Source organism: Sciurus vulgaris (assembly GCF_902686455.1).
Source record: "Sciurus vulgaris genome assembly, chromosome: 5".
Classification (NCBI taxonomy): domain Eukaryota; kingdom Metazoa; phylum Chordata; class Mammalia; order Rodentia; family Sciuridae; genus Sciurus; species Sciurus vulgaris.
Genome location: NC_136465.1, coordinates 94,284,397 through 94,311,734, shown reverse-complemented (window position 1 = coordinate 94,311,734; position 27,338 = coordinate 94,284,397). Strand labels below are relative to the sequence as shown.

At 36.1% G+C, this 27,338-nt stretch overlaps 1 protein-coding gene across 2 annotated transcripts in view; it reads left to right on the top strand.

Annotated features, from left to right (window-relative positions):
- Positions 1-27,338, top strand: part of ITPR2 (inositol 1,4,5-trisphosphate receptor type 2) — a 525,070-nt gene that overhangs the window by 337,964 nt on the left and 159,768 nt on the right. The window lies entirely within an intron of this gene.

The window sequence follows — 27,338 nt, the reverse complement described above, 5'->3', positions numbered from 1 at the left end:
CAGAACCTGATGCCACTTAAATATTGTACTCTTCATCACCAACCACAAACATTCACCAAAGGCCTGCTTCCCACAAAGTACAGTACCCAGTGCAGAAGCACCAGTGAGTGTCAGTTATCTGTCCATGAGAAGCTAGTACTCTAGTTAGAAGCCAGCCATGTGAGTGCATGGGAAAAGCAAGTAATGTAAGTTCAGCCTGTTTACTATCTTCTAAGTGACCATATAACTGTCAGAGATAGAATGTTAAGTAATACACCAAAGACACTTTTGACTGGTCTAGGATGTCCATAAGGCATTTCTTAAGAATTCCTCCTAAAGCTTGAGAGAAATAGAGAAGTGAGCATTACTGTAACTTTTCAGAAAAAAGTTGATAGACGGCTGTTTGGTACTAGGAAATTCCATGAATTTGTGCTGGACCTCAAATATCCCAAGGACTGAGTTGAGTCTTTGATACCCTCCTTGCTTCCCTCTGCTTCCTCTTATTATTAAACAGTATCCCTATCCATTAGGCTACTCAACCAAAACCCCAGGTACCATTCTTGATTCCTTCTTACCTTTCACCCCATACAGAATTTATATCAACTTGTCTCACTGATTTTAACCATTAACGTTTCTTGAATGCAACGACTGCTTATCTGCCCTGCTACCCCTTTGTGTGAACCCATTATCCTGACTTTGGGCACCATCATCTCCCGTCTGGGCTGTCTGTCATATGCCTTCCTAACTTATCTCCCTGCTTCTGTTGTTCGTAACCCCCAGTTCCTTCTTTCCTTAGAGTAATAGCTGTGAATCGTGAACCAGATCATGTCATTCTCCTGTTAATACCCTTTGAGGGTTTTTGTGTTGTTGGGTTGTCTTTTAAAAGAAAATTCTCATTTTTTGCTAGAATCAGGGTGTCCCTGCGTGATCCAGCTTGTGCCAGCTTTTCAACTCTTTCTCTTGTTTTACTATAATGTTTTCTTTCTGTTCTTTAAGTAGGATCACCTCTTTCTATTCAGAGATTTTGCATTTGTTGTTCCTTCTGCCTAGACTTTTGTTCCTCTGACTGTGTGCATGGGTCCTTTTATTCTTCAGGATTCAGCTCTCATGTCACATTCTGAGCTGAAATGATCTCCTTGACAACCCTAAACTTCTTCCCCAGTCCTTCTTTATTATAACATCCTATTTCTTTGTTGTAGCTAGTTTTAGAAAGCACAATGCATCTAGTTTATTTTTGTTGTTGTTGTTGTTTACTCTTTATTTGTCTCCCTGAATAGTCCTGTAACTTCTATGAGAATGAGCATCTTATTTATTGGTGTAACTGCGATGTTTTCAGTGTCTTGGACTAACTGGTAAGCATTTGAAAAATGGGTAAAGAATGCAGCTTGGGCTGGGGATGTGGGTCAGTGGTAGAGGGCTTGCCTAGCTTGTGTGAGGCCTGGGTTCAACAACAACAAAAATAAAAACAAAAATAAAGGAGGAGGAGGAATAAGAATGATCTTACATAATTGGAGGAGAAAGAAGGGTGATATTCCAGACTGGGTGAAAGTGTGAGCAAAGACCTGGAGACAGAGTGCGCCTTAGATTGTAGAGCCAATACTCAGTGCTGCTCAAGGGACAGGGAATGCCTAGCAGGAATGTTGGCAGTGCTGGCTTGAATTAGAGGTTGAGGCATGGTTTTTGTGGCTAATGGTGAGATAGTCTAAGTACTGGTGAACAAATTATGTTCAAAGACTAGTATTGGGAATAAATACAGAAGTGCCACATTGAGCAGTAGGTCTGATAGAGTGAGTCCAAGGTTGTAGAGAGAAAATATAGACAAGGAATAGAGCCACGTATGGAGTAGAGGGATAAATGAGAGTGCTTTGTTCAGGATGTGGTTTGTGAATAAATCATTCAGATCACTGTTCTTACTGGGAATAATCTTTGTTTATCTGGTGTAAAGTTTAGTTTCAATAGGACTGGAAGATAAGATAGTAAAAACTATCTTACAGAATGTCTCAAAGTTAGAGCTGTGGAAATGGCATTAACCTTACTGTCACTGAAGCTGAAGTTACTGAAGGAAGATTTTTGATCAGGAACTGACTGTATAAGATTATTCTGCTTTGATACCATTGGTGAGAAATGCTGTAGGCAGAGCAGTCAGAAGGAAAGGATTATAACTGTCCAGGAAACAGATTCTAAAATATATTTCTAGGTCTGTTTCACTTTAAAAGAGTGGACTTTATATGTCTATTAAAAATCCAAAGTATTGAAAGGAAGTTACAGAATGAAGAACATGAAGACCCAGATGTTGGGAAGCTTTCTTAATACAAAGATTATGGGTACCTGAGAGAATTTCTCCTTTTCTCCTAGCTTCCAGGTCCACCCTCTCTTCATGGTAGTGATACTCATATTTTACATACGAATTCTTTTGAAAATGTTTTTTCCTGCCTCTTCCCTGAGATGGTAATGGATGGAGCCTATAGAGCTGGGCTGCAGTATCACAGAACATCAGTAGGTGTCACTGTCTCACAAGCAATTTGTCATTCTTGGTCTTTCAAGTTTAAAACTTTATATTAAATAAGTACTTTCTTTTTAACCCTTCTGTGTTTTGAATGCTCTTTCTATAACTATGAGTATTCAAGTCATGTGAGCTCAAAGTAAAATGTTTCTGAATCTATTTACTCATAGTAACAGTCGCATTTTACTCAAAATTCTGCTTATTAGTATTGTTTTTGTACAGTCAATAACCTGCTTAATTTTAGCTACTGTGACATTAATTTATTTTGATAATTTAATATTTGGTGGAGATACAAATTCATTTGGAATCAGAAAAAACATGGTTTATGTGTTTTGTTTTCATTTTTTTTGTTTCCTTTGTTTTAATTTTTCCCTCTTTATGTAACATTTCTGTTTTTTTTTTTTTTTAAATGTAGCATTTCTAACTCCATAGAAAATTCTGCTAAACATCTTTTGTGTAGATTTAAATGATTCCTTTTGTTTTTGAGAAAATCTGCAGATAGTCTTTTACATCTGAGTTTTGAGTCTGGTACTTAAATATATTTTTTAAAAATTTGAAAACAAAAGAGGATAGGAGTTTATTTGGCATATATCACATCTCATTATCAATTTTTGCATTAGCAAAACATTAACAGTAAAATAGAAAACAAGGATAAATTCTTAGACATATATAAAATAACTCAATGTTTACAAATGTAATAATATTACTTAAGGACTAGATATACTTGATATTTCATAATTGTGCATATTCTGGTTGGTCCCTGAAAATAAAATGATGCGTATATGAGGCTTGGAATTTATAGTATCCACTGGGGCTACCCCCTAGCTATCTAGTGTTTGATAGTTAGTTATACTGTATGTAATGTCTAAATATATTATTCCCATACCTTCCCAATTGAAAAGTCATTTGAAATAGCAGGGATAGTATTATACATCCTTGGTCATTTGAAAACTGGAATATTTAATATTTGCTTTCTCTGCTGCTTGCTTGGAAGACTCTGTATTATCTGTTTTTGGTACTGATGTTATCTTGTGTGCTGTGTTTTAATGAATTGCTTCTACCAGTAGGGAAATGGTCCCTGTTTTATTTGCAGCTATGAAAGTCTCAAAACATGTGACTGTACATGTGAAAACTCTGTGCAGATTAAAGCTGCAGGGTATGATTGGAGGAGACGTGGACTGCCAAGCCACCAAGGCGGCTCTGCCAACAACAGCATGTGATTATGTAACGCCTGCAGTGTCTGGCACTGTGCTCCACTGGAGACACGTCACGTGTTGTGCAATGCTCTTGGCCCTGAAATTCAATTAGGTTGCTTTGAACAATCCGTGAGTCTGCATGAGATAAGCTTTTAGTGCTCTATACTAGAAAGCAAATGGGTTGATTAGCTGCACATAAATTGATAAATTGCCATTGTAATTCCAGCAAGGATATTTACAATACACACACACACACACACACACACACAGAAGAGCAGAATTTAAGCATTATGTAACCTGGATAAATAATGCAAGGGTGGGGGACCTAATCCTCATGACTAGAAACAAATATTTTCTTACAAACACTTAGCAGTAGTTTTGTTTTGTTTTGTTTTGTTTTTTAAACTAATTTTCGACATTGTTTTTGGGAATCTGCTTAAAAGGCTGCTGGTAGTTTTTTCCAGTGCCATGATCTATGAATGAGAATAAATAAATTGATACAGTGGTCATTTGGTGGAGGAAGGAACATTAATGACAAAGAATTTTAAATTGTGTGTTCAAATGGCCTTTTAATATTGAGCAAATTTACTTTCTTTGTGATCAGTTGAAAGAATTGGGAACCCTCAGAAATTAACCCCATATTGTTTAGCTGAAACTTTTTCGTATCTTTTCACAAAAGAAGATCTGGGATGGAGGAAGAAAGGTAATATTAGGTGTCGAGAAGTTGGGGCCTGGGAAAGTTGAGGATTATTGTCACAATCAGGGCTTAAGGGGCCACTGGGAGACAGTCAAAACCAATGATGTGAGTTTGGCTTTCCCAGCCCCTCCACCCTCATTTTCCAACACATAGGATTTAAGTTTTCAACCACAAGCCCTGTCCAGAACTTAATGTTCATTTGAATTGTTTGGACACACTTTTGAAGCCAAAGCACTGAAAGGTTATGCAGAGGTTTCTATTTTGCTATATTAACAGGGATTAGGTGTACAATTTTTTTGTAATTTTAGGTAAAGTGGTCTTAAACTGTCACAAAACTAATGTCGCAGTTTTTTTTTTCCTTATTTGTGAAAAATCCCATTTTTCTTTTACTCTTTGAGAATCTTCTTAGGACAAGAATTTGCTTAATGTAACCATATATCCTGATTTCATGTATGTGGGTATTTATGAGTGAATTGTTTTCAAACATATATTAAATCCCAGATTTAGCAATATCATTTTAATAGATTAACTCACGTGTGACATTTAACATATACACACGTACTTTCCCATTCATGTTGTTGTTTCAACTGTCTATAGTAGGTATGATTATTCCTTTTAACCAAAGAGAAAACTGATGCATAAAGATATCAGGAGCTGAGCAGGGTCACATTACTAGGAAGTGACTGGATAGTGGTTCTAAAACATCTTAAGTGAAATACTATGTTAATGGTCCACAAATGTTGTTCCATGGACTAGTGTCAGGTTGGTCCGTATTTTAATATTTTGGTTGATTATGTCTAGATTAAGGGTGTGAAAAGAGATGGTTTTAAAATTGCTTCCCGGGTGATTCTGATGTAAGAGCAGGATTTGTAGCTACTTCTTTTCTAATATTTTGAGTTTTGGAGATAGTATTAGAACACCTCTAGTTATGCTGTACTTTGGATATATATGCATTTGGCTCTCTGTATGGGTTCAGCAGATCAAAATAATTTGAAAAATTTTGAAAAATTGCTGTACTGAACATGTATAGACCTTTTTCTTGTCATTATTTCCTAAACAACACAGTATAGCAGTAATTTACATGGTACTTACCATTGTATTAGGTATTATAAGTAACCTAGAGATCTTTTAAAGTGTGTGGGAGGATGTATGTAGGTTATATGCAAATACTATGTCATTTTATATGAGACTTGATCATCTGCAGATTTTGGTATCTGGGGGGCAGAGAGGACCTGAAATCAATCCCCTGTAGTACCAAGGGACAATTGTGTGTGTGTGTGTGTATGTGTGTGCATATATACATATCTGTATACCATATACATACTCTCACAAAGAGAGCATTCACGCTATATATTTAAACCAAAAAAAGTTCATTTTTTTTGGCAAAACTATAATAGAAAATATATCTTGTTAGAATAGACAAAATATTTGATGGCTAACATAGTAGTAGTATTTTATAAAAGTCAAAAAGATACTGAGAACTGTAGTTCAGTAAATGTCATCTGCTATGAAGAGGCTAGCCTGCAGGTCTCAAATTGATGCTAGCTGGTGTACCTTTGTTAATGAATGAATTCAGAGCTGTTTTAATGACCTGATGATAGGACAGCTTATTGCATCAGCAAGTGTAATGTTCTCCTTCATCTTTACAAAATAATAAAAAAGAACTGGCTAATCCCTTACCTATCATAATTGAGTATGGTTTTTTGTTTGTTTCTTTTTCTGTCTGCATTTTTAAAAACTGATGTATGATCCATCACTGCTGGGGCTGGGGCTCCCTGAGCATCTTTCCTTTATCCACCCTCTTCTATCTTTTTTGCAAGGATCATCTTGTTTTGCTCCACAAATATATATTTTAAAAGGGAATTTTTGAAAAAGCCAAATTAAATTGGTGAACCTGCGTGCTTTATGACCAAAGTGTCATGACTGAGGCTTTGGGAAACTCCAGAGGGACCTCTGAGTGCATATAATGAACTTGAAAATGTTCATAACAGAGTTCATACAACTTTGCAGAACATGTACTTTCTAGGAACACATTCTTAGTAGTTCAGCTGTCATCATGTAGTTACTAAGTATATAACTGGCAAATATTAAGATAGTTTTCACTTATATTTTAGTATTTGTAATGTATAATTATAAAGAAATAATTTTTATGAGTTGTACATGTAAAATAAGCAATACTAAAGGGTTTATGATTTTCTGAACCTCAATCATGAGTGAGTAAACTTTTCTCTGCAAATGAACTAAATACTTAGTTCAGTTTTGCATAACTATTGAAAATGTACCACCCACTACATGACCTTCAGGTAATAAAGCTCAATGATGCATTATGCAGGTTGGCTAGGTGAGTTTCTGTTTTGAACATTTATACTATAGAAAGGAAGCTACTTAAGGGCTGAATCTGGCTCTTTCATATACTTTCTTTCACAAGACTCACGTTGCTAACATTAACATGCTGTTCCATCTAAGAAATAATTTATCGTGTAGTCCAAAAAAACATGTTATATTACTCACATGAACTAATTCTCTCAAATTTCTAACTGTTCTGCTATAATTTTTCAAAGTTATATCAACTTGTGGAAGACCATACTTCTACATATATCTAATCAATCAAATTCATAGTATGTACTTAAAAAATGAAAGATTTCCTTGGTTGCAATGAGGTTTGAATTAGGAGAGAGTAAAAAATTAATTTTAACAGAAAGTTAATAAAACTAATTGATAACTAGGAAATGAAGCAATGAAAGACTGAAAGAGAACACTAGAACATCACATAGCCTCAGAAAGCTGCTGCCACCCCTAGGGCCAGAGCAAAAGAAGACACTGGAATTATAACACTAAATGCTTTGGAGGAGGGTCCTGTGTGACTGCCACACATCCCAGGGACCATCAGCAAAAGACAGAAGCAGATGTTGCTAAGGGAAAGGCATGTTGGAAAGACTATAGACTATCGAAGTTATAGTTCTCATCAGGACCTGCCCTTCCCAGGAATAAAGTGTGGCTGGAATGGCACTCAGGAATAGGTAGCAACACAGAAAGCCCATGGAAGCAGACCAGAAGGAGTAAGCGCTTCTTCCTCCCGCCTGGTAGACTCCCTCTGGGCTGAGGCTGTCCTGGATCTAGCCAGTAAAGCAGAGATGTTATTTATAAAATTCCAGCCCTAGTATCACAAGGGCCAGCTTGGAGCTGAGAAACAATAGTTTAATAACTGGCATGTTTCTTTGAGAACCTTAAGTAAACTCTCTCAGTTCAAATTTGTTTTAAATTTCATTTTTGAATACCCACATGGCTCAGAAATATAATGCGGATAGTTTCTCTCCCACCCTCCAAGCCCTTTGCACCTGGCTTCCACTCTCCCGCCTCCCTCCACTTAACCCATTACTCATTTCTTGGTGTGCTTTCAGAGCTTCTCTGTGCACACAAGCCAATACAAAGGTATGTTCGTATCTCTGCTTTCGTATCCCTTATCATACTACTCTTTTCACCTTGCTCATCTTACTTAATGAAATACCTCCTTGATCTTGCCTTGGTACATAGGGAGCCACTTCATGTTTTAAATCTCATTTCCTTAATGAAATGTCCTACTGTTTTCAGTAATTTTTCATTTTATTGTCTTTGATATTCATAGGATGAAATGGCATCAACTCCCACAAACACTGAGTTTCCAATTTTCTTTTTATCTCTGAATCATTTCTCTCTACTAATTGTTTTGGCTTGTGTATCCAGCACATGTAAAATAATAATGGTAACAGTGAACATCTTTGTCTTTTTCTGGCGTTACTGAGAATGTCTCTAATGATTTCTCATTAAACACAGTGCTGGCTTTTGGGTAAGATTAATACATTTTATTTTGTTAAAGAAGAATTAATTTATCATATATAACTATATATATGCTATACATGCATATAGCATATATTTTTTAATAAGAAATGAGGTTAAAATTTTTCTATGCCTTTTTAGCATCAACTAAGCATGACCATATAGTTTTTTTAAAAAAATATTTAATATATATATATATATATGTGTGTGTGTGTGTGTGTGTGTATAAAATATTTCCTTAAACTTCTTCTTTGGCTAATAGATTTCCTAATATTTCTAATATTGAGCCATCTTTGCATTCTTGGAACAAATTCCACTGGGTCATGAAGTTCAGCAACACACACGTACACTGTATGTGTACACAGTGACATTTATAAAAATCTTGTAGATACTTTTTGTTGATCAGTCAGATTTTTGTATCAATATTATTTGTTTTACAAATAGAATTTGGAAGTTTCTCTTGTTTTCTTTTCCTTTAAAACAGTTAAATAGAGTTAGGATATCTCCTAAGTTTGTCAAAATTTCCCTGTGAAACTATCTGTGGTTGGTGTTTTTCAAGTGGTTTACTCTTTGACAATTTCCTTTATTTCTTCTATGGAAATGCTCCCATTAGACCATTTTCTATCTCATTTGGATTCAATTTTGGTGAATTATGTTTTCATAGAGAATTATTCATTTTATTCAATCTTTCAAAAAATTGAAATGCAGTTGAAAAACTACATTGATTATAGGAAATCTTGTGACCATTTAAACTTTTCTGTCTTTTTGGCTATTTTCCCTTCACATTGTTTTGTTAGTGTTTTAGCTTTTCTTTTCTTTCTTTCTTTTTTTTTTTTTTTTAAACTAGGTCATTTGATAGTTAATCTTGTTTTTGAAAAAGTCAAGTTTTAAAAACTATATTTATTAGTGTTGTTTATCTGTTGCTTCCAAATTACATCATGCTTCTATGTTTAATAATTTATTTGACTTAAATTTTGCTATTTTTATTTTTGTTTTGGACATTTATTTTTGTTGCCATGAATTTTTAAGACTATGGATTTTTCTCTTACTTTACATGAATCCATAGAATCCCTCTATAGATAGTATAGACAGTAACTACTGTCTTCTAGAAATTCTGCAGATAAATTTTGAATTTATTCTCTATTTAAGGAGAGTTTATTTTCCAGATGCAAGAAATCTTTTGATTTCCAACTTTAAAACTAGTTTCTAGTTTTCTTGTCTGTTATCAGTGTTACACTCTTCAAATGTTATACTTAGGAAAGTATAAGATTTAATATTTCCTTATGCCTTTGTAAACCATTCTTTTTTTCTTTGATTTAGACCCTATTTCTTTGATTTTTCTTCCTCAGCTCTCCAATTGTGCATTTGAGTCTCCCAGTCAGTCTTCTTTTATGTTCTTTTTTAACTTTTAAAGGGATTGATTAACATCCATTTTATTTTGCTTTTATTCAATCCTCTGTTTCCTGTAGTGTCCGGCTAATTTGTTTCCTTTCTAATTATTCATTCATTTCTGAAGAAATATATTTTTTTACTTTCATCTCTTACTGGTTTCTTTTTCTTCTTTTTTTTTTTTTTGGCAATCTCTTTCTGAATTGCTATCTTTCTGCTATGCAATATTACTTTGTAGAAGTGATATCACCCTTATTTTTTGAAGTGCACAAATTGAGGTTTTCTGGCAATGATTTTAGGGGGTATGTGTTACTCAGGAGTGCCATTTATTGATCAGCTTTGCTGTTGCATTCAAATGCTGCTGCATGGCACTCATTGCCTTTCTCTTCCTATCCTTTCTATTTATTCTTTCTGTTGATACTACTAGTAATTTGCAGGAGCTGGGAACAGTGGAGCATGCCTGTAATCCCTATGGTTTGGGAGGCTGAGGCATGAGGATTACAAGTTCAAAGCCAGCCTCAGCAACATAGTGAGGCCCTGTCTCTAAATAAAATATATAAAAGGGCTGGGAAAACAAGGTGAGGTGGTGCAAGCCTGTAATCCCAGCGGTTTGGGAGGCTGAGATAGGAAGATCACGAGTCCAAAGCCAGCCTCAGCAACAGTGAGGCACTAAGCAACTCAGTGAAATCCTGTTTCTAAATAAAATACCAAAAGAGGCCTGGGGGGATATGGCTCAGTGGTTGTGTGCCCCTGAGTTCAATTCCTGGTACCAAAATTTTAAAAAAAAAATGTACAGGAGATCATTGTAGGTCCAATCCCTTTGGACCTACGTTCTGCATTCACAAATACTGAACACACCCTACAAATATGATCATTTTTTCCACAGCTCTAGGAACTCTGAATCTCTGACATTACCTTTTCTGACATCTGATAGCTATTGATATGAATGTGATTTGTTGCTCTCGTATTTCCTGATTTTTTTAAACCTCAGGTTGTGTATCTTTGTTTTTATTTTGCTGCTGCTGGACTAACTCTTGAAAGTTATCTTCACTTTCTCCTTTCACTTTTTCTGGGCTCTACCTGATGACTGCAGATGTGGGCAACCGTTTTATGTCTTTTGTGGTCTGTGAGTGCTATCTATCTCTTCCTTGTGGTGAAAATAGTTTGAAGAGTGTCATTTTATTTTCCTTGTTGTATTCATTGATTTCAACAGAAGTATAATGGTACTAACTTATTTAGCCAGGCACATGCTGGAAATCTATACATGCTTTCAAAGAAGAGTAAGTTAATATTAGTGCTTTGATAGTTTATACAGACATTACAGTAAGTATGGCAGATAATGTTCAAATGTAGAAATAGTGTTCAGAGCTCCCCAAAATATTACTGTAGAAATGAGAGATACTGCTTTTCTCTGCTTTTCTCTGTGTTGCCTTTTATTTCCATAAAAAATGTTTTGGTGTTGGCATTGGTGCTAATATTTGGACGGTCCAGGAAAATTTTTTTCTTTAATAAATGATATGAAGCTTCTGTTTCCCCCTAGCACTTTCTATTTTAACCTGCAAGGTTTTTTTTATTTTATTATTATTTTTTTATTTCTTGTTCTCTTGCTGGTATTGGAGCAAACTGGTTCAATCTGAGTAAGATTTTGCAGACTCTGTTTTCACTACTCTGGTAGGTGTCTTGCTAGTGTTGGTAGTGCAGATAGCACTAAGGTGGAAATTACTTTGTATATTTGTTAAACTCCTAGAGTTTAGAAGAACAATTTGTCACCATCTTACTTTTAGATGATGAGAAATGCACAGATTCTGTTCTGTTTGGAGGCTGGATTCTTGGTCTGTTGTTATAAACCCCGGAAGCAGAAGATAATTATATTTTGCCTAAAGAATTAATCATAATTTTAATGGATAAATTAAAGTAAGAAATAAGTAATGTCAGTTGTTCATTAAATATTATTCCTTTTTTTTATTTTTTGGAAATCACTAGTAACCAAATCTACAATGACTTGAATTAAGAGTAAAGGTGAAGCTTTGAAATTAATTTTCTTTTAAAATGACTGTTCTTGGCAGCAGGCAGAAAATAAATGAAATGAAATCAGTGTTCCAATGGCATAACTGCACATACAGTAGCAAGTTACTGAAGCTGACAGTTTTTAGATGATAGCAGCTGGTTATATAACTCTCCCAAGATGGCTTGGTGTACTATTATTTCCAGTCAGAGTTGGAAGTCGCACGTGCCAAGGCAACAGGCAGTCAGACAAAAACATAACAATTTACTTTCCAATAATTATCATCACTTCTAGTCAGGCTGCAACTCAATTGATCCAATACAGACGAATATCTTTTTGTATGGATTTCTTTGAAGCCTAGAAATATCATGACTGCAGTAAATCATTTTCGGGACTTCATTCGAGGAAATAGTAATAAGCACTTTTTTTTTTTTTTATATCTAACTAAATTGATACAAATTCCAGCCAATACTGTTCATCAATTCATTTGCCCTTCCTTTTCTTCTCTTTCTGTTTTCCTCTTTTTCTTTTTAAAAATTATAGTTAATTGGAAGCTTTTCCCATGATAATTGATTATACTAAACATTCAGCTCATATTTCTTTACTGGCTGATGAAATAATAGAGAAGTAAAAACAAAACTGTGTCCCATGTTGTTCATAAGTATTGCATTGTTCTTGGGATGCATACTTAAATTCAGGGATTCCTGAGTCCTTTCAGAGGTACTCAGAGGTTATTCCAGCCTTACCATTCCACTGGAGAGGGGAAATATTTTCAGAGGTTCAAAGATAGGACAAATGAAAATGGAAAAATGACAAGGTTGGTGGAAACACAGCTGAATACTGGATGGTAAAGAGTGTTTCCTGACAGCTGATGACATACATGTAGCCTGAGGTCAGTTGACTTTTCTTCTGGGTAGCTTTCATGAGACTGGATCTATTCAGGGATTACCAAAAGGGAAAGAAAAAGTAGATGCGTGTGTGGGGGTGGGGAGAGAATTGTAGTAATGGGGACTTGGAGACAATGGGACAGTGGAGATGAGGAAAAGACATTAGCGAATACTAGGACAAGTTAAGGGGAAATATTCTGGTATAGGTGAAATTATATTCCCAGATAACTTTTAATATTAGCTTCATGACTAACTGGTGCTTCGAGTCAGGGTCCCTGTGGATAGAGATGAGTTTGCACAAAATACCCTAGGAAGAACTCAGCATCAGTGATGGCCCATTCAGATGGACCCAGACTAGCCTATATTAAAGATAAACTAGCTAATTAAATAATACACTGAAAACCTCTGTGTCTTCATAGAATAGAATTAGCTTCTATTATATTAATATATGATAATTAATTACATAATGATTATAATACATTAATATATCAATAATTATATGTTCTAGAATAATAATATTAATATAATGATTAACAATTATATAATTATATATTATTGATATTATAATTATACAATTTATAATCCTTAATATAATTAGAATTTACTTCTGTTAAAAAATGAAAGTTAAGATTCCAGTGTCATGTTCCTAGTCGGACAGCTTACCTATTAGCCAGCTTCCCTAGTGAGCCAGGGTCTGTCCATCCTGGACTCTGTGTCTTCTGAGCCTGCTTTGCTGTTCTGTATCAAGCTACAGCAGAGGAAAGAAGACAAGACTCCCATGTGGGCCAATGGTACTTTGCTTATCTTCAGTTTGCTCAGACTCAAATCACGTGGCCCCACCTCACTGGGCAGAAGACAAGGAAATGTAGTCTGATTGTTGCACTCAAGAAAAGGGAGAGGATTTGGTGACCAGGTGGCCAGCCTTCAGCACGTGGCTTCTCCTAGCAGTAAACTAGAGTTTATCATTTATTCTCATGTTGATAAATATGACTTATAGGGCCAAGATATCTGATGGCATCTTTGACAATGGATCCTTATAAGATTTTTTATGTTTTCCAGGAGGAAATACTATATGAATTTTTTTTTCCTCAAGGGGTTAAAATGTTAGTACCATGGCAATATCATAATGAATCTTAATTCTGATGTAAGCAGAGACTTTTAAAATGCAAAATGGAAATGGCTTTCATAACCTCTGAAATCCCCTGGGCATACATGCAGCATGCTGTGCTTCATGAAACTGCAGAGTGTCTTCTTGCAATGTGACCACTCAAACACTTAAAGCTAGAAATCCTCCCCTACTCTGTCCATTGAGAGGTAAATCAAGGACAAAGACATATTTCTGACTAAGGATTGAAATGAGATGAAGAGTAAGTAAGGTAAACAGGTACTTGGAGATTGTTCCAGGTGACAGAAGCTGCAGAGCTCACGATTTTAGTGCCAAGTATGATCAGATTATATGGAAAGGCATTGAGGAGGTCAATACTGAAGAAAGTGATGGAGCCTGAGCGTGGAGGTGGAAGACAGAGATAGCTCAGGCTTCAAGACTTTGTAACTGGAGTGAACGTATGGAACCTTCCCGTTATACCGTCCTCCAGGTATTTACACATTGACCCTACACATGTCCAAATATGGTTTCATGCATGTCTGTATGTTGATTCTGTGTACATTAAATGATTATTCATCAGAGGACAGAATAGGATGAAGAACATTTATTTCATAGTATTACTTTTATGTGACTTTGAAAAACAAGAATCTGAATTCTATGAAAAAAGTTTTTGTTAGGAAATCATGAAAATGATAAAATTCGGAAGTATTTAGAGATAGAAAAAATATACCAAAATTATTGAATGTCTGCTCAGCCCTGGAGATACACTGATGAATAATTTATTACACCTTCACAGAGTGTAGAGTTTAGTGAGAAAGTCAGATATCAGGCACATGGTTAGGAAAGGATTAACTGATTTCCTTTCCTTAATTACTCTGAAGATGTGCAGCAATCGTGTGTAACCGGAGGATGCAGGATAGGTTAGGGCAGGGCTGTCCACGAAACAGTTCTTTCCAAGAAAATGACATTTAAGCTGAGACCTGAGGAATAATGAGGAGCTATGGTGAAGGTGGGAGGCACACAGGTGGGAAGATCATTGCTTCCCTCCATGAAGGCCATGCTGGTTGAGATCCCTCGGGACTGACGAGAGCTCAGGTGAAAAGAGACTGTGAAAACTGGAGGAAATTGGAAGAATCAAGATAGAGTTGGCAGCACTGTGGAAAACTTTATTTGTGCAGGGTTCTCTTTAAGACAGGTATTTTTCTAGTTTGAGTTCCCTTTTCGATCTTTTGTCACCAACTCCTACCTGCCACACTTCTGGTGAACATTTTCTAGTTTTTTCAAAATGTCGTCTTTACTTTACATCAAGTTAGAATAAATGCTCATGCTTCAGAATTATTCGGGAAGAGCATAAATGCAGTTGATTCCTGCTGCTAAGCCAGGTGTTAGCTTGCTGTGAGCTAAGAGGTGATATTTGCAAAATTGTCCTGATACATCATCCAATATTTGTTTAATTTGATTAAAATCTACTGATTCATTTGTCTCATTATTACAATTCATATCTGTTCCCTAACTGATGCTGGTCCTCCTGTAATGCCTGAAGTGAGTGGTCCCAAGGAATACGGCTGCATTCCTGTGCATGCTAATTATCTTTGGAGTTCTAAGATTTGGTTGCCCAATAGTGCAAGTGATTTGGGAACATAAAAGTGGCTCATGTTGTGACTGTCTTATCCTCCTTCTCTAACCTGTTAAAGGTATAGTAAATAAGCAGGTGTTTCTCAGGTCTTCTAGGCAAAGTGGTGTGGGAAATGTCTCCTTTTCTTATGGAAGCTACATGTGTTCTTCTCATGCTTTGTTTAATTCTGAAATGGTTGGCAAATAATACTGTGGCTTTTATGCTACATCTGGAAGATATGTAGTCATATTTCATGGGAAGGAGCAAAAGGATGGTGGGTGGAGTCGCCTGGTTGTAATTACAGTGTACATTTATTTGGAAAGACCAGCATATTAGTATGCAGTGGCCAAATTAATTAAGCTCAGCTGCAATAATTCATTGTAGTTGGTTTCTATAAAAGCTAAATATCTTTAAACTCTTGAGGTTTACCATAAAGCTGCTGATGAGAGACATATTTTGAATGTGTATCTCTTAATATGAATTCTAAAGGAACTTAAAAACTGTCCTTTTAAAAATTTGTCCTACCTCTCCCCCCAAAATCTTATCAATAATATAAATTTAGACATCTTTCTTTAGGAAGATGCAGATTTTTGTTTAACATTTAAACAAGATGTTTTGCAAAGCATGATTTCCATAAAGTCGTTTATAAATTTGAGTGTCTACACCTCAGGTTGTGTGAGGTATCCATGGAAACTGTCTAGCCTATATTCAGTGCACTGGGCTGCCTTCCCACACAGGTCAAGACAGTCCCAGACACTTGCTCGATTTATTGTGCCTTAACATTAGGCAGTTTTAACAAGAAATTGGCTCCTAATTGACACATACGATTTCATATTTAATTAGCAGTTTGAGCCTTGCTACATTTTACTAACAGATGTAACATTCAAAACATGTGCCTTTATAATACATCTGTTGCACAGATGTACTTCAATGCAAGAACTTTGTGGCAAATAGCAGCTCAGCTGCTTAGTAAAAATTTGGACAGAACTGACATTATTTTCTTTAAGAGATGCAGTTTAAAATCATTTAAGGAGTGATTTTCCCTAACTGATCTAATGGACTTATTTTCTATTTTTGTAAGAGTTTTATTGAGACATTCACATATCATGAAATCCTCTCTGCTAAAATGTACTATTCCGTGGTGTTTGGTATTTTCACAGATTTGCAGTCAACACCAGTGTCTAAGTTTAGAACCATCTTTGTCACCCCAAAAAGAAACCCCAAACTCTCTAGAAGTCACTTCCCATTCTCTCCATCCCCAGTTCCTGGCAAACACTAATCTTTCTTTTCTTTTAGTACTGGGAATTGAATATGGGAGCACTTTAACCACTGAGCCACATCCCCAGCTCTTTTTATTTTTATTTAAAAAAATTTTTTTTTAGTTGTAGGTGAACAGAATGCCTTTGTTTAATTTATTTAATGTGGTGCTGAGGATCAAACTCAGTGCCTTACTTGTACCAGACAAGCACACTACCACTGAGCTACAACCCAGCTGCCCCTTTTATTTTTTATTTTGAAACAGAGCCTCACTAAGTTGCCTGAGGCTGGCCTTGAACTTATGATCCTCCTGCCTCAGCCTCCTGAGCCACTGAGATTATAGGAGTGTGCCACTGTGCTGGCAAACACTAATCTTTCTATCTCTATGAATTATCCTCTTCTGATGTTTTATGTAAATGGAATGATATGGGATGCAGGCTCTTGTGGCACCTCCTTTTAAGTGGCATAATGTTTTGAAGCACATCCAGATTGCAGCATATATTAGTACATTATATCCTTTTATTGACATAATATTCCTTTGTATGCTTATACCATATTTTGGTTACCATTCATTGTTTTATGAACGTTTGGGTTGTTTCTGTTTTTTGGAAATTATGACTAATGCTGATAGGAACTTTGCCATACACATTTTTAAGTGGATGTTTTAATTTCTCTTGTGTATATACTTAGGAGTGGAATTGCTGGGTCTTATAGTAACTGTTCATTTTCTAGGACTGCCAAACAGTTCTCCAGAGTAGCTGGCCCATTTTATATTTTGATTGGCAGTGTCTGAGAGTCCTAATTTCTCCATATCCTCACTAGCATGTGTCATTTTTCTTCTTTTTATTCTAGACATCCTCAGGGATATAAAGTGGTATCAAGAGATGATTTTTTTTTAAATGAGAGAAATATTGTCTAGGCTTCATAAATTGGTTAAATGCATCTCTCATAGTTATTTTGTTTCCCATTACTCTTTTTTTGTTGTTGTTGTTTTGTTTGAATTTTTTTTTTTGTAGTTGTAGATGGACAGCATGCCTTTATTTTATTTGCTTATTTTTATGTGGTGCTGAGGATCGAACCCAGTGTCTCACATGTGCTAGGCAAGCACTCTGCCACTGAGCTGTAGCCCCAGTCCCCCATTACTCTTGATGTATGGGATAAATACACCTTTCATATCTATCAATGTGATCATTTTCCTTTCTAATTTTAATTCAAGCTCAATTCAGGGAATATCTCATCAAAAACTGAAGATGGTGGTGACTTTGCCTTTCAGGTAGAAATGTGGCATGAAAAAGGGAGGGACTAAAAAGAAAGCACTTAATTACATAGGAAGCTAAACCCCACGATGTCTGGTATGATTTCATCTTATTTTATATTAACTAAAAAAAGGGATATAAAAGTGGCACCACTTCCCGTGTGGCTCACAGATCAGAAGAAACGATTGCCCTCTCATCTGATATATTCCATCAATTCTAATATGTAAGCAAGTGGAAGACATGCCACAATTTTATGTATCTCTGGAAAAAAAAGGAATGCTGCCAGTTAATCTGTGACACATTGTGAATTTTAAGATGTAGTTCAGAAATGTTAAATGTTGAGAGAAAGATGTATGTTGGAATCAGGGCTAACAGTAAAGGGGGTGTGTTTGTTCCCTTGTTCATCAGAGTCAACAGCCTTGCCAGTACCAAGGGGAGAAAACAGAATTTTAATACCTTACTGATTTCATAAATACCTTGTAAAATATATGCATTAACATCCAAGAGTATAACCATGTCCATATCCCTATATCACTCTCTCTCTCTCTCTCTCACACACACACCCCCTCTATACTGTAAAGGGAGAAAGAGAAGAAAGGTATTCTTTGACTTACCATTTTTCACATTGAGAGTATTAGGTCAGCATTAGCAACCTGTAGTTCACTGAAATGATTCTCTTTCTCTGTATAATTTACTTATTTAAAATAATTGGTTTATAGCCAGGTACAGTGGCACATGCCTGTAAGTTCAATGGCTTAGGAGGCTGAGACAGGAAGATGGAGAGTTCAAAGCCAGCTTCAGTAACTTAGTGAGCCCTAAGCAATTTAGCAAGATCCTGAAGATAAAAAAAAAAGGACTGGGGATGTTGCTCAGTGGTTGAGCACCCCTGGGTTTAATCTTTTTTTGTTTCTTTCAGAAGCAAATTTCAACAGGTGATTCTCAAGCCTGTGAAAACCCATGTTTATAGTGCAGATGCCAGCACAGTAGTAGCAAACCCCTGTGTTTCCACGTGGCCAGTGTGCCCTGCTCTGCTGTTAGGAAAAATCAGGTTTTACCTCTTTAGTGCCCTGGATTCCACAGCCATTCAAGACATATTAAAGTAGTAAAATATCTGCTGTGGTGTATACCACAGGGAATCAAAACCATTTTCAAAATAGTGTTCAAAGGACTGTTATAAGCCTAGTCAAAGGCTTTCTCAAAAATATCATTCCTACGGCAGACATTTGTCACTTTGTCCCTTTATTAGCTCTGGTATCTTTATATTTGTTTGAACTGAGACCTCATTTTCTTTTGGTAATAATTATGTTGGTGCTTTGAAATGTTAATGGAAACTTAAGGGATTTCTATTTTCATTACTTCTAAATCATGTCTCTTTTTTCTGTGTAATCTTTGAAAATTATGGTTTATGTATAGAACAAAATTAGGAGCTCACATGAGCACATGATTACTTACATTAATGTAGGCAAAAACTTATAGTCTTGTGGGTAAATTGTGCAAGAGATGATCAAAATATGATCTGTATAATTTGTAGTGTAAGACACTAAAGAAATAAAATGGTTATTTCATGAGAAAAATGAGGTAATGTAGAATTATCTCTAAGTTTCTCTTTTAAAATAAATTATAACACATCCAAACAACCAAAAAGTGACTATAGTAACTTCATGTCTCTTTGAGACTGTCACATAATATTAGGAACTAGGTTGCTGAGTTAGATCCTTCCATAGTGTACAGCATCAAGATGGTTTGTGTTTTCCATAAGAAATGAAAATCCTATTTCAATAGACTTATTCCAGCAGGGGAAGAACTTGGACTAGAATAATGACTTGTTCACATGAGTGTGTTCTCTTGCACTAGGCTACATGTGCTCTCATTACCACTTTACCTTCCAGTCTTTCAGACTGAATTTAGAAGTAGTCCCTCTTCTTTTAAGTGTTCACATGTATTGCTTGTTAGATTCCAATATAGTGTCCTTCTTTCGGGATTATAACCATGGGACATGAGTGTGCATACTAAAAATACTTAGTAGCATTGTTGTGAGATATATAGCATACATTGGACGTTCTTGAATAGATGACCATGGCATCAGATTTTGTTATTAAGTTTAGTGATCTCTCATTTGATATCTTTGATTCATATGTTCATTCAAAACTTGAAGTATTAAGTTTTGGCTAGGGGTTGAAATTGATGGTCTGTCAAAAAAATTAAAAAAGAAAAAAAGCCTAGTACCTGTCCTCATGGCACTTATAATTTAATACAGGGTTGTGGAAGTCATTGAAAAATTGGTATAAATCAATATAAAACTAAAGTGCATAGTGAAGTATGCAGTGCAATGAGGATTTAGTGGGGATTGACTTGGGAAGGCTGGAGAGGATGACTTCGAGGAGGACACGTTGAGTTGAGATCTGAAGGTTGAGCAGGAGTTGAGCAAGCAAGCTGGAAGGGCAGGGGCTGGAGACAGGCCTGGCAGAGGGAGTATCATGTGCTGATGTCTTGAAGCAGAGGAGAGTGTAAAGGAACCCTCCAAGGCTTGAGTGGCAGTGGGGAGATATAGATTGGTTCAGAGGATGATGATGACTATGGTTCAGAGTCCATAGATGTTAGACCATGAATCTTCATCCAAGCCATTCTGTGGATTTAGCCAGTATTCAGAGAGGTGGAACTCAACCAGACATTATGTGAGGGAAGCAGTTATCATGACACCTGGTATTTCTTGAGTATTTTAAAAATATAATACTGAATTTTTATGAAAGAATATGTATAACCTAATTTTAAATTATAATGCATAATAACATAATGGAGACCCATGAATCCTCCAGCCAACAGCAGAACGAGAATGTTACCAAGCACTTGTATCTGCTCTGTGTGGTCTTCCCCTCCAGAGACTAGCGGTAGCTTGCGTTTGTAGTACTGCACTGCATGTCTTCCAGGGCCTACTTTCTCCCACCTCTACATACCATGTTTCCAAAATTCACCAAGGTTGTTGTATGCTGTTGTGAGGCTCTAGTTCATTCATGTTAATCACTGTATAATATTCCATACTGGCAATATGTCATATATATCCATCCATTTCCCCATCCGTAGTTATTTGGGGTTGATTCTATGTGATTTCTGCTTGTTGTTTTGCTCTTGCTCTCAAGGCTAACATGAATGTCTAGGATGTGATGCTGTTGGTCTCCTTGGGCACATCTTTCCCTGTGAATGAAATTGCTGGCTGAAAGCATGTATTAGTTTTTTCCAAAGTGGTTGTACTAATTTGCATTCCCACACTCTCTTCATTTACGTCCTATGCAGCACTTGGTTTTGTAATGTTTCTTAATTTTTGCCAACCTATTGTGTATGGAAATGGTGCTCAATAATCTTAATTTGTGCTTCCTCATATATTGTGACCTCAAGCCGTCTGTTGTTTTGTGAGTCCCTGAATACTGAGTGTAGAGGCATGAGGGGCAGCACATGGTTATGGGAAGACTAGTTAGGAAGCACAGACTTCCTAATGAACCATCATTGCATGATGATAACTTTATAAATATATTTAATATGTCGCTATGTTTCTTATGTTAAAAGTAAATATCAGAAGGGAAAACAGTTCTTTTGTCACAGAGCATGAAATATTGGCTTTCCTTCTAACACTGCTTCAAGAAAGCAGATCTAAATTCTCTTCTGAAGAAATATGCTTTGTACATTAACCAGGGATGGGTGAAACCAACTGACATATAGGTGGTTTTAATTTTTTTATATACCTTTTTTAAAAAAAAATTATTTCGTTTTTTTAATGTGGTGCTGAGGATCGAACCCAGTGCCTTGCATGTGCTAGGCAAGTGCTCTACCACTGACCACAAACCCAAGCCCAACATATAGGTATTATTTTTATGGAACTATAACTGATCACATTGGCTTCAAAGTAATCTTCTACAGAATTAATGCTGTTTTTCATTTGTAGAAGGTTGGAACCGAGTATTCATGTCAGCAGCTAAAGTTATGCTGGTCATTTTGGCCCTGAACATTGCTGTACCCCATATATGTCATCAGTTGTGCAAATCTTCTCCAGACGGAAGCTTATTTCTCTTTAATCATTAAATAAAATATCATGGCATCCTTTTACTTAGCACTTAAATGGTTAAGAACAAAAAAGGAATTTTTCATCCTTCAGTACGAATATTATTATCCAGAGGTGGAGAAATTGAGTCTCAGGGCAATTATATAAAATTCTTGCTATCACAAAGCCAGTAAGTGCTGGACCCAGATCTGAACTGATTGCACTGGTCTCCAAAATATTACCATGCCACCCAAGTATCAGTCTTCCAATGCAGGGAGCTTTTATAAATTGAATTTATTATATATTAAACTGTATATAGATATTATTTAATTCTTGATACATCCATTTAAGCTGAGCTGTGTAGAATTCTTTTTCATTTCAGACTCCATGAATATTTTTCTCCTATGTGAGGAGGTTCTAAAACTATTCTGATTTTATTAAAATTTAACTTCCTATTTTTTGTCAGATATTTGCATTGATTGATAAGTAATACAAGTGCTAGTTTTCTCCCTGTCTTTTAAGCACAATTTCTTTGTAGTATTTTTTGGGAAAAGGGTGAGGTCTTTCTCTCCCTTGCTCGCTTGTGTGTGTGTGTGGGGGGGGGGGGGGTTGTGGTGGGGTGTCTTCTCCTACATTGTTTCTTTGCCAGCTCTCCTCAGCCAGGTGCTCCTCTCACAACCCTGTGAGCTGCACTCTCTCAGTTATAGACCAGGAGATCACAGCTTGGAGCTCCAGGACTGCAAGAGACTCCACAAAACAGGAAGTAAATATAGAGCAGGACAGGAAGTAAATATGGAGCAGGATCTTACCTGTTTATAGGTATTGTTCCTCACCTCCTGTCACACCACCTTCCAAAGTTGTATCCATGTATCCATCTTTACAGAATGATTGTGGAAACATAACAGAGTCACCCAGCATCTGAGGACAGAGCTTTAACACAGCAAACTAAATAGGCCTTTTCCTGTTGTCCAAGAGGAAGTCGTCTGCCCCATTGCAGTTCATATTGTTATTCAGATCAATGTCAGTTTTCTCATTTATTCCTGTCTCCTCCTCCCTTCTCTGCTTTCTCCTTTTGAGTTCTCTGGGACCTGCCGTAAACTGAGTTCATTATTGAACTCACTGCAACCGTCTGCAGAAAGTTTGAAATTACTACTTGAAATTCCATTTTCCTCAGCCTTTGGTGAATGCACATGCTCACGCTGGCAGCAGAGACTCTATTTTTTCAAGTCACAGATAGCACTCTGGTAGGTTTCTGTGCTGTGTACCAGGGGATTATGGGCTTAACTCTGGTGGTGTGTGCCACTGCCAGTTGACTGTAATTTTATGAGAGAGTGATTTACAACGTGTGAGTGTGGTAGTGTTTCTTCAATAAGGAAATGATACCTAGCTGGTCTGCACATCTCTGTTTGTTTACTCTCCTCTCAACTTTTTACCATTCTGTTCTGAAGATGAGATGAATATTGCTTACTCAGAAAACTAAACAATACAAGTAATAAAATCCATTCTCAAGAACTGTTGGTGAAGGGTTGCATAAGTCCTTAGCTTTTGAATTTAAACAGACCCTGTTTGTAAAATGGTTGAGGTGGGAGAGTTTGATGTCATTCAGTATACTTCCTGGAATTCAAATACTGAGAGACTTTTATTATACACCAAATAAAATAAATACAGTTTTCTTTATTCCTCATTGTTTATGGGGCACAGAATCATTCCCTAATAAAGCCTTCTCAGCTACCCGGTTTGTCTTGAGGCTCGGATATCTGATAAACCTGCAGTGATTACTGAAGTCACTCATACTCAGCATCATCAATAACATGTTTAAACATGATAACATTCGAACATTTAAATTTCACAAATGGAATCAAATGGTCTAATGAGGATTATCTACATTGAAAAACAGAACTGTATATCTGAGCTGTACATATGTAAGCATTGCTGTAGCACATGATGCAGAATTATTTTTTGTACCCCTTATACTAGTTCTTGACACATGGTAGAAATGTAACAAATGTCTTTATGATTAAAAAAAAAAAAAGGAAGGAAGGAATTTGGAAGTAGACTTTCATTGTGGTATATGAATAATTGGTTCTAAAATTTTCCAGTCTTTTATTTTTTCGTAAGTTCCTTTACTAGCATTGTTGAGGCATCCATATGTTTTTCAGGATTATAATGATTATCATTGTGCTGATGAAGAGCATCTTTAGAATATATATAACAACTGCTATTGAAATTTGTTTCTCATCTTTAAAAAACTGGTCAAGAGGAACAGAGAAAGAGATTGGCATCCACTACTTGGACTGAGACCAAGACATCCAAACCATTAGATAGCTACGTTATAGGAAATTTACCACATGACCTCAAAGCAGTTCCCTAAAGAGGTGGTTGATTATAATGATGGGCCTGATATAATTCCATTAGGATGCAGTTGTTAAAATTAATTTCTTTAAAATGAAATATGTACCTTTTCCCTGCTGGGAATTCAAATGTGGGAAAATACCTAATCAGATATACTGTCATTAAACCAAAAGGTTATGGAAACACTAATTATGCTACTACCCATTTTAATGTTAAAATGAGACTGTGAACACTAGAGACACATACAATCCCTCCTAGCATATCTTGATCAAGCTGATTAGTAACTAAACAATAATCTTTAAGGAAAAATCCTGAATTAAACATCTTTAGTTTATAATTTTTATTATATTTTGAATTTTCATTTGAGGGTTTAGTTTTTTAGACTGCTGGTTACAATGTCACTTTTTCATAATGTTGTGATTATGTTGTCCACAATGGAAAAAAATAGTGCATTTCCCCAAAGGGATGGGAACAGATGTGTAATCAGTACTTCAAATGTTGCATCCTTGAAGTCTTCATTCCTAAGGCTATTAACCTCTGTTAAGGCAAACAATATTATGCTTTCTCAAAAGCAAAAGAAAATCTTTAGTCCTTTCTAGGATTAATAAATTTTTATTATCCTTTCCATCCATGAAAGGCAGTAACTTTGGAGTTGCTTAAGTTTTGATACATTGGACTCAACTTAACAGGGAGTGGCCAGGAAAAAAACCAATTCTCCTAGATATTCACAGACTGTCAGCCTGACTTCTTTGGCCACAAAAGATGTCTTTTTATGGAGATATTTTGTTGTAATTTCAGAAGGTGGTTGTTAGTTATCTTGGCTACAGTGCATTTAGCACATCTGGGATGTGTTCACATGAAGACGTTGGCTAAAAGCAGTGCCTTGTGGCCTGGGATTGACTCTGACACCGAAAAGACTACAAAGAACATTCCTTGCTAGTTGGCCTAACCCAACAAAGACACCTTCTGTGGGAGGCCCAGTCAGGAATTCATTTTCAATTTGAACAACCAGTACAGAAGTAGACCTTCTCAATTGTGGTAGAATTCTTTTCAGAATGGCTTAATGTGCTTTTAGTTCTTTCCCAAATTTCCTAAATTGTCTCCCAGACAATTATTTACAGTGTTGGCACCAGAATTTCTGACCAGGGTTCTACAATTACTTTATTTGAGTTAAAGTAATTTTGAGGGAATGACTCACATCTAAGCAACTACCACAATAAGCCATCACAAGCAGTGCAGGCCACCAGGAAGCCCCAAGGCAAACTGACACAGGATTGCTTCTCATCCAGCAAATCAGAACTTGATAAATGACAACATAAGTCAGTTCTGCTGGAACTGGTTATGTGGCACTATTGGAGTTTTCCATTCTTAAGTGAGAATGCTTAAGATGCATGGAATCCTGTTCCATTTATACCTCATTTGGTTTTAGCACCAGAGTTTGTCTTAGCTGTAAACTACGTTTGAACCAATGTAAATTTTTTTTCAACTTTAGTTGAAGTTTCATAAGATACATTTTATATAGTGAAATATATGCATGCTTTGGACTGACTTTGACATATTAGCTCACAAACATCTAATTCCAAGGTCTGATTAATATTGGAAAAATTAGGATTTTCAGACAATTTCTCCTTTGTTATCTTTACCTTTTTTTTTTTTTTTTTTCATTGTTATATCTTTATTTCACTTTTGTGGGAAGGTTTACTATAAAGTGAGAAAAATGTGCAAAAGCATGAAGTTGTAAGCTCTTCTATGATTTGGATAATATTAGTACTATCAGGGAAAGCATCAGATACATAAAACTTACACAGCACTGAGTATGTACTGGGAACTGTCCCAAATAGTTTGTGTAATTTTAACTATTTAATCATTAGAGAAACCCTGTGATGGTAGGTGCTATAAAAATTCATTTGCTTGAAGGAGAGAGGTCCAGAGTGGTAAGGTAACTTGCGCAAGAGCCCCTGGTTAGTTAATGGCATGGAGGGGATTTGAAGGTAGGCAGTGTGGTTGCAGAGTTAAGAACAGAGATACAGGGAACCCACCCTTTCTAGATATTCTGAGTGTTACACAGAATAGTTAGAAATATTCTGATGAGGCTAGAATTGCATCAGAAGGATGTTGCTCGTTTGATTTTGAGGTTTATCATTCTGATACTCATGATTTTAATTGCCTGAAGAAAATTTTAAGATATTGACAAATATGAGCATTATTTTAGTTTACTGTGGTACAGTTCTACTCTATCGTTTTAAAAAGTTTATTCTTCTAACAAGATAAAGGGCATTTTTAAAGGGTAGGAAGCAGTTTTCTTTTTCTTCTTTTTTATTTAGTAAAATGATATTTGTTTCTTGGTTTGGTTCTTGGAGTAGGATGATTAAAGGAAGTGAGTAAGATCCTTACAGAGAGTAAAACAGGAGTAGATTCACAAGGATCCCTACTCACTTCAGGTTCTCTTCCGGACACCAACTCTAATTTGTCTTGTGCAATTTCATGAAAAGAGGCATGGATTTTCCCACCTGACCACTTTGTTCGTTAGAGATGCACCAATGATATCTTGCAGGATCTGTGGGGGTGAGATTAGGTCAGCAAACGGTGCTACCCTGTGCACAAACTAGCACTTCAGTTCACATGAGCTCATGTTTTTCATCCCAATTATAACTTCAACCCCATAGTTAATGGGGTTCTTCTGCAGCATCTCCTTCTGCTATAATGAGATACACAGGAAAAACCCATTTGATTCCAAAGAAATGTTTTATTTTTCTTTCCCTTTTGAAAGGACTGTTCTTCAGGCATATAGTACTAAATCAACTCAAAGAACCTTCTCTTTAAACAAACAAACAAACAAACAAACAAACCACAGGTAATGACCATTTTCATTTCTCTTGTCTCCTCTAGATGCCCTTCTTAGGTTTTCTAAGGAAGAGTAGAGTTGCATTTAGTGGGGGAATAGCTCTTAAACCTCACTACTTTTTGTAAGACTAGTCATAACCTTACTACACTCCTGTCAAAAGGTCTTCAAGGAAGAAAACATGAAACAAGAAGCCATTATAGGTGTTTGCATTCTAAGAATTTAAGTATTGATCAATAAAAGTCACTGTAAAGATAAGCAACTGCTGTCACTGAGTATCTACTAAAATTCCTGGCACAGAGCATTTAGGACATGTTTGTTGCTCATCATGCACAAGTCAGTTCTGTTCCATGAGCATGACTTAGAAATGCATAAGTGCATGAGAAACCTTCTCAGAGTCAATTGC